Genomic DNA, 12,725 nt, shown 5'->3' on the forward strand with positions numbered 1-12,725 from the left:
AGAATTTGGCTCTAAAATATGGCTCAAGGGTCGAATTTAGAATGTTTGGGATATTTTGAAAACTGCAGGGAGGTTTGGGCAAAATGGGTTCCATCGCCGCTCTCAGTAATTGGCATATTGATCTTCTCTAGATGTGATCTTCTGGTGATGTGATCTGGAGATGTGATCTTCTGGTGATGTGATCTGGAGATGTGATCTTCTGGTGATGTGATCTTTTGGAGATTTGATCTTCTGGAGATGTGATCTTCTCGAGATGTGATCTTCTCGAGATGTGATCTTCTGGTGATGTGATCTTCTGGAGATGTGATCTTCTGGAGATGTGATCTTCTGGAGATGTGATCTTCTAGTGATGTGATCTTCTGGAGATGTGATCCTCTGCAGATGTGATCTTCTCGAGATGTGATCTTCTGGAGATGTGATCTTCTGGGGATGTGATCTTCTGGTGATGTGATCTTCTGGAGATGTGATCCTCTGGAGATGTGATCTTTTCGAGATGTGATCTTCCGGAGATGTGATCATCTGGAGATGTGATCTTCTGGTGATATTTCTGGTACGTACAGACTCTATCAGGAATAAATGTGGTTCACAAGGATTCTCTCACACATGTTACTGTAACACAGATACTCCCACCTTCATATGTCAGTCATGGTTTAGGTAATGACATCGAACCTGACGCAACCTGACCTGACGCAACCTGACCTGACGCAACCTGACCTGATACAACCTGACCTGATACAACCTGACCTGACACTACCTGACCTGACGCAACCTGACCTGATACAACCTGACCTGACACTTCCTGACCTGACGCAACCTGACCTGATACAACCTGACCTGACGCAACCTGACCTGACGCTACCTGACCTGACGCAACCTGACCTGACGCTACCTGACCTGATACAACCTGACCTGACGCAACCTGACCTGACGCAACCTGACCTGACGCAACCTGACCTGACGCAACCTGACCTGACGCAACCTGACCTGACACTACCTGACCTGACGCAACATGACCTGATACAACCTGACCTGATACAACCTGACCTGACACTACCTGACCTGACCTGACGCAACCTGACCTGATACAACCTGACCTGGCGCAACCTGACCTGACGCAACCTGACCTGACGCAACCTGACCTGACGCAACCTGACCTGACGCAACCTGACCTGATACAACCTGACCTGACACTACCTGACCTGACGCTACCTGACCTGACTCAACCTGATCTGACGCAACCTGACCTGACGCTACCTGACCTGACGCAACCTGGCTTGACGCAACCTAACCTAACGCAACCTGACCTGACCTGACGCTACCTGACCTGACGCAACCTGACCTGACGCTACCTGACCTGACCCTACCTGACCTGACCTGACGCTACCTGACCTGATGCTACCTCACCTGACGCAACCTGACCTGACACAACCTGAACTGAAGCAACTTAACCTGACCCTACCTGACCTGACTCAACCTGACCTGACGCAACCTATCCTGACGCAACCTGACCTGACGCAACCTAACCTGACGCAACCAGACCTGACCTGACGCTACCTGACCTGACGCAACCTGACCTGACGCCACCTGACCTGACGCCACCTGACCTGACGCAACCTGACCTGAAGCAACTTAATCTGACCCTACCTGACCTGACGCAACCTGACCTGACGCCACCTGACCTGACGCCACCTGACCTGACACAACCTGACCTGAAGCAACTTAATCTGACCCTACCTGACCTGACGCAACCTGACCTAACGCAACCTGACCTGACGCAACCTGACCTGACGCAACCTGACCTGACGCAACCTGACCTGACGCAACCTAACCTGACGCAACCAGACCTGACCTGACGCTACCTGACCTGACGCAACCTGACCTGACACAACCTGACCTGACGCAACCTTACCTGACGCAACCTGACCTGATGCTTCCTGACCTGACGCAACCAGACCTGACCTGACGCAACCTGACCTGACGCAACCTGACCTGACGCAACCTGACCTGACACAACCTGACCTGACGCAACCTTACCTGACGCAACCTAACCTGACGCAACCAGACCTGACCTGACGCAACCTGACCTGACGCAACCTGACCTGACGCAACCTGACCAGACGTTACCTGACCTGACGCAACCTGACCTGACACAACCTGACCTGACGCAACCTGACCTGACGCAACCTGACCTGACGCAACCTGACCAGACGTTACCTGACCTGACGCAACCTGACCTGACGCAACCTGACCTGACGCAACCTGACCTGACGCAACCTGACCTGACGCAACCTGACCAGACGTTACCTGACCTGACACAACCTGACCTGACGCAACCTGACCTGACACAACCTGACCTGACACAACCTGACCTGACACAACCTGACCTGACGCAACCTGACCTGACACAACCTGACCTGACACAACCTGACCTGACGCAACCTGACCTGACGCAACCTGACCTGACACAACCTGACCTGACGCAACCTGACCTGACGCAACCTGACCTGACACAACCTGACCTGACGCAACCTGACCTGACACAACCTGACCTGACCTGACCTTCAGTAATTGGCCTATTTTCTGTATAAAAAGTCGTAATTTCAAACTGTGAATACGTGCAGAGAGCCAGAATTTGAATCCAAAATATGGCTCAAGTGTAGAATTTAGAATGTTTGGGATATTTTGAAAACTGCAGGGGGGTTAGGGCAAAATGTGATCCATCGCCGCTCTCTGTAATTGGCATATTGATCTTCTTGAGATGTGATCTTCTGGTGATGTGATCTGGAGATGTGATCTTCTGGTGATGTGATCTGGAGATGTGATCTTCTGGTGATGTGATCTGGAGATGTGATCTTCTGGTGATGTGATCTGGAGATGTGATCTTCTGGTGATGTGATCTGGAGATGTGATCTTCTGGAGATGTGATCTTCTCGAGATGTGATCTTCTCGAGATGTGATCTTCTGGTGATGTGATCTTCTGGAGATGTGATCTTCTGGAGATGTGATCTTCTGGAGATGTGATCTTCTAGTGATGTGATCTTCTGGAGATGTGATCCTCTGCAGATGTGATCTTCTCGAGATGTGATCTTCTGGAGATGTGATCTTCTGGGGATGTGATCTTCTGGTGATGTGATCTTCTGGAGATGTGATCCTCTGGAGATGTGATCTTTTCGAGATGTGATCTTCCGGAGATGTGATCATCTGGAGATGTGATCTTCTGGTGATATTTCTGGTACGTACAGACTCTATCAGGAATAAATGTGGTTCACAAGGATTCTCTCACACATGTTACTGTAACACAGATACTCTCACCTTCATATGTCAGTCATGGTTTAGGTAATGACATCTAACCTGACGCAACCTGACCTGACGCAACCTGACCTGACGCAACCTGACCTGATACAACCTGACCTGATACAACCTGACCTGACACTACCTGACCTGACGCAACCTGACCTGATACAACCTGACCTGACACTACCTGACCTGACGCAACCTGACCTGATACAACCTGACCTGACGCAACCTGACCTGACGCTACCTGACCTGACGCAACCTGACCTGATACAACCTGACCTGACGCAACCTGACCTGACGCTACCTGACCTGACGCAACCTGACCTGACGCAACCTGACCTGATACAACCTGACCTGACGCAACCTGACCTGACGCTACCTGACCTGACGCAACCTGACCTGACGCTACCTGACCTGATACAACCTGACCTGACGCAACCTGACCTGACGCAACCTGACCTGACGCAACCTGACCTGACGCAACCTGACCTGACGCAACCTGACCTGACACTACCTGACCTGACGCAACCTGACCTGATACAACCTGACCTGACACTACCTGACCTGACGCAACCTGACCTGATACAACCTGACCTGACGCAACCTGACCTGACGCTACCTGACCTGACGCAACCTGACCTGACGCTACCTGACCTGATACAACCTGACCTGACGCAACCTGACCTGACGCAACCTGACCTGACGCAACCTGACCTGACGCAACCTGACCTGACGCAACCTGACCTGGCGCTACCTGACCTGACGCAACCTGACCTGAAGCAACCTGACCTGACGCAACCTGACCTGACGCAACCTGACCTGATACAACCTGACCTGACACTACCTGACCTGACGCTACCTGACCTGACTCAACCTGATCTGACGCAACCTGACCTGACGCTACCTGACCTGACGCAACCTGGCTTGACGCAACCTAACCTAACGCAACCTGACCTGACCTGACGCTACCTGACCTGACGCAACCTGACCTGACGCTACCTGACCTGACCCTACCTGACCTGACCTGACGCTACCTGACCTGATGCTACCTCACCTGACGCAACCTGACCTGACACAACCTGAACTGAAGCAACTTAACCTGACCCTACCTGACCTGACTCAACCTGACCTGACGCAACCTAACCTGACGCAACCTGACCTGACGCAACCTAACCTGACGCAACCAGACCTGACCTGACGCTACCTGACCTGACGCAACCTGACCTGACGCCACCTGACCTGACGCCACCTGACCTGACGCAACCTGACCTGAAGCAACTTAATCTGACCCTACCTGACCTGACGCAACCTGACCTGACGCCACCTGACCTGACGCCACCTGACCTGACACAACCTTACCTGAAGCAACTTAATCTGACCCTACCTGACCTGACGCAACCTGACCTAACGCAACCTGACCTGACGCAACCTGACCTGACGCAACCTGACCTGACGCAACCTGACCTGACGCAACCTAACCTGACGCAACCAGACCTGACCTGACGCTACCTGACCTGACGCAACCTGACCTGACACAACCTGACCTGACGCAACCTTACCTGACGCAACCTGACCTGATGCTTCCTGACCTGACGCAACCAGACCTGACCTGACGCAACCTGACCTGACTCAACCTGACCTGACGCAACCTGACCTGACGCAACCTGACCTGACACAACCTGACCTGACGCAACCTTACCTGACGCAACCTAACCTGACGCAACCAGACCTGACCTGACGCAACCTGACCTGACGCAACCTGACCTGACGCAACCTGACCAGACGTTACCTGACCTGACGCAACCTGACCTGACGCAACCTGACCTGACGCAACCTGACCTGACACAACCTGACCTGACGCAACCTGACCTGACACAACCTGACCTGACGCAACCTGACCTGACACAACCTGACCTGATGCTACCTCACCTGACGCAACCTGACCTGACGCAACCTGACCTGACACAACCTGACCTGACGCAACCTGACCTGACGCAACCTGACCTGACGCAACCTGACCTGACGCAACCTGACCAGACGTTACCTGACCTGACGCAACCTGACCTGACGCAACCTGACCTGACGCAACCTGACCTGACACAACCTGACCTGACGCAACCTGACCTGACACAACCTGACCTGACGCAACCTGACCTGACACAACCTGACCTGATGCTACCTCACCTGACGCAACCTGACCTGACGCAACCTGACCTGACACAACCTGACCTGACGCAACCTGACCTGACGCAACCTGACCTGACACAACCTGACCTGACCTGACCTTCAGTAATTGGCCTATTTTCTGTATAAAAAGTCGTAATTTCAAACTGCGAATACGTGCAGAGAGCCAGAATTTGAATCCAAAATATGGCTCAAGTGTAGAATTTAGAATGTTTGGGATATTTTGAAAACTGCAGGAGGGTTAGGGCAAAATGTGATCCAGCGCCGCTCTCTGTAATTGGCATATTGATCTTCTTGAGATGTGATCTTCTGGTGATGTGATCTGGAGATGTGATCTTCTGGTGATGTGATCTGGAGATGTGATCTTCTGGTGATGTGATCTGGAGATGTGATCTTCTGGTGATGTGATCTTTTGGAGATTTGATCTTCTGGAGATGTGATCTTCTCGAGATGTGATCTTCTCGAGATGTGATCTTCTGGTGATGTGATCTTCTGGAGATGTGATCTTCTGGAGATGTGATCTTCTAGTGATGTGATCTTCTGGAGATGTGATCCTCTGTAGATGTGATCTTCTCGAGATGTGATCTTCTGGAGATATGATCTTCTGGGGATGTGATCTTCTGGTGATGTGATCTTCTGGAGATGTGATCCTCTGGTGATGTGATCTTCTCGAGATGTGATCTTCTGGAGATGTGATCATCTGGAGATGTGATCTTCTGGTGATGTGATCTTCTGGAGATGTGATCTTCTGGAGATGTGATCTTCTGTAGATGTGATCTTATGGAGATGTGATCTTCTAGGGATTTGATCTTCTAAGGATGTGATCTTCTCGAGATGTGATCTTCTGCTTATGTGATCTTCTGGAGATGTGATCATCTGGTGATGTGATCTTCTGGAGATGTGATCTTCTCGAGATGTGATCTTCTCGAGATATGATCATCTGGTTATGTGATCTTCAGGAGATGTGATCATCTGGTGATGTGATCTTCTGGAGATGTGATCTTCTGGAGGTGTGATCTTCTCGAGATGTGATCTTCTCGAGATGTGATCTTCTGGTGATGTGATCATCTCGAGATGTGATCTTCTCGAGATGTGATCTTCTGGTGATGTGATCTTCTCTAGATGTGATCATCTGGAGATGCTATCTTCTGGTGATGTGATCTTCTGGAGATGTGATGTTCCCGAGATGTGATATTCTGGAGATGTGATCTTCTGGAGATGTGATCATCTGGAGATGTGATGTTCTGGAGACGTGATCTTCTGGAGACGGGATTTTCTAGAGATGTGATCTTCTCGAGATGTGATCTTCTCGAGATGTGATCTTCCTCTGGAGATGTGATCTTCTGGAGATGTGATCTTCTCGAGATGTGATCTTCTGGCGATGTGATCTTCTCGAGATGTGATCTTCTCGAGATGTGATCTTTTGGAGATGTGATCTTCTGGAGATGTGATCTTCTGGGATGTGATCTTCTGGAGATGTGATCTTCTAGAGATGTGATCTTCTGGAGATGTGATTTTCTGGACATTTTTATAGACTGTGGGTTGGTTGGTGTTGTCGTCGTCGATCCTTCTCTATGGACAACCCAACCCACAACTCGGTAGAGTGCTTATACTAGGAGATCACCCTTGGCGCTTCTGGCTCTTGGAGAGGGGCTCAACGTCACACGTTTAGGGGATGCGGCTCCAACACTTAGCCTCGTTGTCACGTGCACACACCCACTCGAGCCGCTGTGACTCCCCACTCTCTCCTTATGAGATATGATCTCCTCAGTCCCCTATGACTTACTAGTATTTCCTCCTACCCTGTCCACAGCAGTGGTTCTTGGTTCTTTCTCTCTTTCTCTCTCCTTCTTTACTACCTCCTGGGAAGGATCACTAGGACAAGGGCAAACACCAGCAAATTGTGATACATTTACTGGACAAAGCACATACACAATACATACACACATATAATAATAATGAATCCTATACTCTATAATATTACAATCAGGTTGCACTCCAACACCATCAGAACTCTGTCATCAGCTTATCAAGTGGTATCCTATCTCCTGGTTCACCACCTGATACTATCAACCTCCTCAAGTTGATCAAGTCTACATACACTGTTGCACCATCAGCAAGAGAATATATATATGTATCTATAAATGTGTACCAAGAAAATCAGCATTTGAATGCAATAACATATCAGTATAAATGTTCATTGATACACAACAATGATCAATCGATCACTCTATCAGTCCTAGAACGCATACGTCTGTAGGTAATCCAGCCTACGACTGTAACTCTAAACTTCAGTGTAAAACACTCCTTGACATCAGAATACCAACAACCACTCACCTCTCACTGCGTCTTGCACGCTACTGACAACCAAACACTATCAACTCCCTACAAGTAATCCACCAGTACTTCCCTTCCACCTCTGGAAGTTCACTACCCTAATATCTTTAGGTTCTTCCGGGCTTCACTACCAGGATCCTCTGCAGCTTCTCCAGGCTGCTATCATGAAGTTTCCTTGAGTAACTACGGTGCTTCACCCTTCTGCTAGGTTCCTCCTCAGCTCTCTTGGCTGCTACACCACCTCTACAGAAGCACGTGACACTCCTCTTCACTGCTTCTCCTCACAGCTCGAGGTCCTCTGCTTCACTACCTTGGAGTCTCATCAATTACTTCATCTAGGCTGGCTTCGAAGTTCTCAGCAGCTTCTTCCCCAAAGACAAACCTGCAACCCATCGACACTCCAATAAAATGTTCCCCTTTAACACATAAACAAAAATAACCACACAATATGCTTGCCTCAAACCTCTATCTGTTCTCTTCATACAGTGAGAGTGGACTCCCCCGTTTTGGGCGGGTCCATACTCCACCTCGCCCGGCGGCGGTCCTCACTCGTCTTCCTCCGTCAGGAGCCGGGCTCCCTCAGTCGTCTGTCAGAGCTCAGAGGGGACGGACGTCGCTCCGTGTTCCTCCCTCTTCACTCTCCTATTTCAGGCCTTCTGCCTTATTAAAACATGTCTAACTTATAAATAAACATCGCTACTGTCGCTGGGCACACGACCAACTACAAGCAATCACTATGAACTGGCGTATATCGTGCTTACCACAGATTAACTGGTCGAGGGCGCTTTCCCTCTGACGGCGTCTGGTCAGGGCGCTCCACACAGCCCACAAAAATGCCTCTGAGCAGCTTATTGAACTCTGCTCGTCGACCAGGACTTAAGACCACAACGTTCCCAGCTCGGTTCCACAGCTGGCACGTCTACACACTTCTCTTCTCTTCGAGATATATCACTAGGGGTTCCCTTCTGGCGGGAGCTCACGGAGCGCAGCTTTCCCCTGCGATGTCTGGCACTCAAGTGAGGTCAAGGTCCTCCGGAAGCGAGCCTCACGCCTCCAGCAAAATGTCCACATCTCCTAGCCAGTCATTTATCTGTTTTCTCCTTCATTGCCCATAATCTCAAACTGTTATACATATCCAAGCAACTATTTTACATATGGGTTATTACCTCAATATTTGCTAGACCTTCTAATCAGGTCAGGCTTGATGAATAACTCTCAAAGAGGGAGACTCGTTTCTCCTGCAGGCTGAGATCATAACAACATGTGGTCTTCCGGAGATGTGATCTTCTGGAGATGTGATCTTCTGGTGATGTGGTCTTCTCGAGATGTGATCTTCTGGTGATGTGATCTTCTCGTGATGTGATCTTCTCTAAATGTGATCTTCTCGAGATGTGATCTTCGTGTGATGTGATCTTCTCGAGATGTGATCTTCTCGAGATGTGATCTTCCTGTGATGTGATCTACTCGAGATGTGATCTTCTGTAGATGTGATCTTCCCGAGATGTGATCTTCTCGAGATGTGATCTTCTCGAGATGTGACCTTCCTGTGATGTGATCTTCTCGAGATGTGATCTTCTCGAGATGTGACCTTCCTGTGATGTGATCTTCTGGAGATGTGATCTTCTCGAGATGTGATCTTCTCGAGATGTGATCTTCTCGAGATGCGACCTTCCTGTGATGTGATCTTCTCGAGATGTGATCTTCTCGAGATGTGATCTTCCTGTGATGTGATCTTCTCGAGATGTGATCTTCTGGGAATGTGATCTTCTCGAGATGTGATCTTCTGGGAATGTGATCTTCTGGTAATGTGATCTTCTGGAGATGTTATCTTCTCGAGATGTGATCTTCCTGTGATGTGACCTTCTCGAGATGTGATCTTCTCGAGATGTGATCTTCTCGAGATGTGATCTTCCTGTGATGTGATCTTCTCGAGATGTGATCTTCTCGAGATGTGATCTTCCTCTGGAGATAGTGGCCTACTCCTAAAACATCGCAATTTACGTAGTCGAGCAATACGTTAAAAATGTGACGAACAAATTAGTTAAAATTAAAGCACCATAATATTGATGTTTTCTTTTCATCGACCCTTGGTGTGGTGTTCACTATCCTTAGCGCAGTGTTCACTATCCTTTGTGTTATGTTCACTATCCTTAGTGTGATGTTCACTATCCTTAGCGTAGTGTTCACTATCCTTAGCGTAGTGTTCACTATCCTTGGTGTGGTGTTCACTATCCTTAGCGTAGTGTTCACTATCCTTAGTGTGGTGTTCACTATCCTTAGCGTAGTGTTCACTATCCTTAGCGTAGTGTTCACTATCCTTAGTGTGGTGTTCACTATCCTTAGCGTAGTGTTCACTATCCTTAGTGTGGTGTTCACTATCCTTAGCGTAGTGTTCACTATCAATAGTGTTATGTTCACTATCCTTGGCGTGGTGTTCACTATCCTTGACATGGTGTTCACTACCCCTGGTGTGGTGTTCACTATCCTTAGCGTAGTGTTCACTATCCTTAGTGTTATGTTCACTATCCCTAGTGTGGTGTTCACTATCCTCAGTGTGGTGCTCACTACCCTTGGTGTGGTGTTCACTATCCTTAGCGTAGTGTTCGCTATCCTTAGTGTGGTGTTCACTATCCTCAGTGTGGTGTTCAATATCCTTGGCGTGGTGTTCACTATCCTTGGTGTGGTGTTCGCTATCCTTAGTATGGTGTTCACTATCCTTAGCGTAGTGTTCACTATCCTTAGTGTTATGTTCACTATCCTTAGTGTGGTGTTCACTATCCTCAGCGTGGTGTTCAATATCCTTGGCGTGGTGTTCACTATCCTTGGTGTGGTGTTCAATATCCTTAGTGTGGTGTTCACTATCCTTAGCATAGTGTTCACTATCCTTAGTGTTATGTTCACTATCCTTAGTGTGGTGTTCACTATCCTCAGTGTGGTGTTCACTATCCTTAGCATAATGTTCACTATCCTTGGCGTGGCGTTCACTATCCTTGACGTGGTGTTCACTACCCTTGGCGTGTTGTTCACTATCCTCAGCGTAGTGTTCACTATCCTCTGCGTGGTTTTCACTATCCTTAGCGTGGTGCTCACTACCCTTGGCATGGTGTTCACTACCCTTAGCGTGGTGTTCACTTCCCTTGACGTGGTGTTCACTACTCTTGGCGTGGTGTTCACTATCCTTGGCGTGGTGTTCACTACCCTTGGTGTGGTGTTCACTATCCTTAGCGTAGTGCTCACAATTCTTGGCGTGGTGTTCACTACCCTTGGTGTGGTGTTCACTACCCTTGGCGTGGTGTTCACAATCCTTGGCGTGGTGTTCACTACCCTTGGTGTGGTGTTCACTACCCTTGGCGTGGTGTTCACTACCCTTGACGTGGTGTTCACTACCCTTCGCATGGTGTTCACTACCCTTGGAATGGTGTTCACTACCCTTAGCGTGGTGTTCACTACCCTTGGCGTGGTGTTCACTACCCTTGGCGTGGTGTTCGCTACCCTTGGCGTGGTGTTCACTACCCTTGGCATGGTGTTCACTACCCTTCGCCTGGTGTTCACTACCCTTGGCGTTGTGTTTACTACCATTGGCATGGTGCTCACTACCCTTGACGTGGTGTTCACTACCCTTGGCGTGGTGTTCACTACCCTTTGCGTGGTGTTCACTACCCTTAGCGTGGTGTTCACTCCCCTTGATTTGGTGTTCACTACCCTTGGCGTGGTGTTCACTACCCCTGGCGTGGTGTTCACTACCCTTGGCATGGTGTTCACTACCCTTGGCATAGTGTTCACTACCCTTAGCATGTTTTTCACTACCCTTGATGTGGTGTTCACTACCCTTGGCGTGGTGTTCACTACCCTTTGTGTGGTGTTATCTATCTATCTTGAGGTTATCTATCTTGAGATGATTTCGGGGCTTTAGTGTCCCCGCGGCCCGGTCCTCGTCCAGGCCTCCACCCCCAGGAAGCAGCCCGTGACAGCTGACTAACACCCAGGTACCTATTTTACTGCTAGGTAACAGGGGCATAGGATGAAAGAAACTCTGCCCATTGTTTCTCGCCGGCGCCTGGGATCGAACCCAGGACCACAGGATCACAAGTCCAGTGTGCTGTCCGCTCGGCCGACCGGCTCCAAAACATTATTGCCAACAGCATTTGGTGTTCCCAGGCGGTCACCCATCCAAGTACTAACCAAACCCAACGTTGCTTAACTTCGCTAATCGGACGAGAAGCGGTGTTCTCAACGTGGTATAACCGTTTTCACTATCCTTAGTGTGGTGTTCACTACCCTTAGCGTGGTGTTCACTACCCTTGACGTGGTGTTCACTACCCTTGGTGTGGTGTTCATTACCCTTGGCGTGGTGTTCACTACCGTTGGCATGGTGTTCACTACCCTTGACGTGGTGTTCACTACCCTTGGTGTGGTGTTCAGTACCCTTTGCGTGGTGTTCACTACCCTTAGCGTGGTGTTCACTATCCATGGCGTGGTGTTCACTACCCTTGGCATGTTGTTCACTACCCTTCACGTGGTGTTACCTTCCCTTAGCATGGTGTTCACTACCCTTAGCGTGGTGTTCACTACACTTGGCGTGGTGTTCCCTACTTTTGACGTGGTGTTCACTACCCTTTGCGTGGTGTTCACTACCCTTAACGTGGTGTTCACTACCCTTGGCGTGGTGTTCACTACCCTTGACGTGGTGTTCACTACCCTTGAAGTGGTGTTCAATACCCTTTGTGTGGTGTTCACTCCCTTTAGCGTGGTGCTCACTAACCTTAACGTGGTGTTCACTACCCTTGACGTCATGTTCACTACCCTTAGCGTGGTGTTCACTTGCCTTGGCGTGTTGTTCACTTCCCATTGCATGGTGTTCACTACCCATGGCGTGGTGATCACTTCCCTTGGCGTGGTGTTCACTA

At 49.4% G+C, this 12,725-nt stretch overlaps 1 non-coding gene across 1 annotated transcript; it reads right to left on the bottom strand.

Moving 5' to 3' along the window:
• Window positions 1-11,951: 11,951 nt before the first annotated feature.
• Window positions 11,952-12,070, bottom strand: LOC138350486 (5S ribosomal RNA). The gene has a single exon (XR_011222136.1). It is a non-coding gene; the product is annotated as a 5S ribosomal RNA (ribosomal RNA).
• Between the last annotated feature and the right edge of the window lie 655 nt (window positions 12,071-12,725).

This window comes from Procambarus clarkii, chromosome 45 (assembly GCF_040958095.1).
Source record: "Procambarus clarkii isolate CNS0578487 chromosome 45, FALCON_Pclarkii_2.0, whole genome shotgun sequence".
Taxonomy (NCBI): Eukaryota; Metazoa; Arthropoda; class Malacostraca; order Decapoda; family Cambaridae; genus Procambarus; species Procambarus clarkii.